The sequence below is a fragment of the Sinocyclocheilus rhinocerous genome, unplaced genomic scaffold (assembly GCF_001515625.1).
Source record: "Sinocyclocheilus rhinocerous isolate Xijiao unplaced genomic scaffold, SAMN03320098_v1.1 scaffold1007, whole genome shotgun sequence".
Lineage (NCBI taxonomy): Eukaryota > Metazoa > Chordata > Actinopteri > Cypriniformes > Cyprinidae > Sinocyclocheilus > Sinocyclocheilus rhinocerous.
In genome coordinates this window covers 484,482-486,701 of record NW_015631056.1, presented here as the reverse complement: position 1 = coordinate 486,701, position 2,220 = coordinate 484,482, and the positions used below count along the sequence as shown (strand labels likewise).

The window sequence follows — 2,220 nt, the reverse complement described above, 5'->3', positions numbered from 1 at the left end:
TTCGTCGAGTGGTGTTCTTCTCACCGAGAAGACCCCCGGAGATGCCCGATCAGGGTCGTGCTTTCCTTTTTGCACCAAGGGCTGTCTCCCTCCACCCTTAATGTTTATGTCGCTGCGATTGCTGCTAACCATGACGCCATGGAAGGGAAGTCGGTAGGTGAGCATGACCTGTTCATCAGGTTCTTTAGGGGGGCGAGAAGGTTAAATCCTTCCGAGCCTTGAGATGGTACGTAGACCGGACACAAAGCTTTAGGACGTCAGACCAGCTCTCTATCTGTTACGGAGGCCGGCAGAAGAGGAAGGCCGTCTCTAAGCAGAGGATAGCCCACTGGATTGTGGATGCCATCGCCCTGGCTAATCAGGCACAGGGTGTGCCCTGCCCGCTCAGGTTGCGAGCTCACTCTACTAGGAGTGTTGCATCCTCCTGGGCGCTGGCTCGTGGCGCCTCGCTGACAGATATTTGTAGAGCTGCGGGCTGGGCGACCCCCAACACGTTCGCTAGATTCTATAGCCTTCGTGTGGAGCCGGTATCCTCCTGTGTTCTCACCTCAAACGGGTAGAGGCACTGAGAGGCCCCGGTTTAGTGTCGGCTTGCTAAAACTGCTCCAGACCCTGTCGAGCTCCTCCATCCCCTCGACAGCCAGACGTGGCAGAACGTCCGGTGCCAGGCCTTCACTCGATGAATCCTTGAGAACCGGTAGAAGGCTGGGTTCCATATGTGAGACCTAAGTGGATCTCATATGTGTAAGGTCCACGGTATAGCCTCAGAGGCCGTGTTTCCCTGGCAGACTTCTGCCATTTCCAAGAGGGTTACAATCAATATTTTCAATATGCACCTAATCGGATGTTCATATGTGTATTTGCTCCTGATCCCAAAGGCAGTCACAGAAACAGCTGTTTGAAACAGCCTTTGTTTTGCTACGTCACATAACTCAATAACCAATCGCGTCAAGGGATCCTATCCTTAGCATATCATTAACTGTGCTGCAAAGCAGAGGAGACATATCCAGCTGCAGACCATGCAGACCCGCAGCACCAGCAGTTTCACAGAACCGCAGCCACAGAACCGGAAGTGAGGGGCGGAGTTATTGACAACGAGAGAGCACGGTGAATAGTCTGTAATGTTTTTGCTATCATATGTTTAATAATTATCGTATATATTACGTTAAGCATTTATCTGCTAAGTACTTAATGTGTGCTTGGCTTTATTATCTTATATTGAAACTTGAATTTGTTGTCATACTTTATAGTATATAACTTTTTTCTGTGGATGTTTCGATTAATTTTCAGATGCATGCTGTAAATGGGCCTTGCGGTGAAGTTTTGAAGACGTTTATTATTCATAAAAATAAATAGTTTGCTTTAATTCCCTCTGTTATATGCATTGTTTGTGTGTTAATATTACCTTGTAGTTTAGTTATTTTAATCCCATTTGTCATCATTGAGATAATTGTGTGTGGCTTCATCTCTTGTAGAGACATATAAGGATTCAGAGAGTTGACACATTACCTGAGCTGCAGCAGTGCAACAAGTGTTACAGCAATTACCAGCAATTTTCTGCTTGACCAGCATGTTTAAGCCAGCCAAACTGGTCAAATTAATAAGTCATCTTCAAATCCACTTCAACATGCAGTTGTCTGTGGAGGTATGAATATCTTGAGTTGTTTGTTTAATGTACTCACAATTTATTATTGCATAATAGTTTACCTGTGTACTTATTTATTTATTTTAGACTATACTATACATTTTTGCAACCAGTTATTGGTGTGATTATTTAGTTGTTAAATAAGGAACAAGGAAGTTTTTTTTTTGTGCCATTTACAGGGAGAATATTCTTATTTTTTGTTGTTTTCCAGTACATCTTGTCTTGGGAGCACCCTTTGATTTTACATCTGTAAGTAGTTATCAGTTAAAGTAATTGACCTTTATGATGTTGTAGCAGTTGATATTTAAAGATTTCTCTATGTTTGTGTCTTCCAGTGTGACATTCCAATCATACGGAGATGGTGGACTCCAGATGGTTTTCTCTGAAAGGTACTGGACATTTCCTCCAGCACACCATTACATTTGCACCCCCTTCTGACCAATTTGAAATTAACCAAGATACATGTATATTACAGTGCAGAAACCCTACAAGAGGCCCTTCCAATTGGATAACAGGCTACGCTTGTGAGGTATGTCTCAAATATATCTATCTATCTATCTATTTATCTATCCCTA

General features: G+C 43.3%; 1 protein-coding gene and 1 long non-coding RNA gene across 2 annotated transcripts in view; both read left to right on the top strand.

The window, feature by feature from the left end:
• Positions 1–2,220, top strand: part of LOC107741410 (tetraspanin-3-like) — a 17,058-nt gene that overhangs the window by 11,983 nt on the left and 2,855 nt on the right. The gene's annotated exons all lie outside the window — the stretch shown is intronic.
• Positions 1,054–2,198, top strand: LOC107741411 (uncharacterized). Its single transcript, XR_001640199.1, has 5 exons — positions 1,054–1,107; positions 1,476–1,645; positions 1,857–1,894; positions 1,981–2,034; positions 2,121–2,198. It is a non-coding gene; the product is annotated as an uncharacterized LOC107741411 (long non-coding RNA).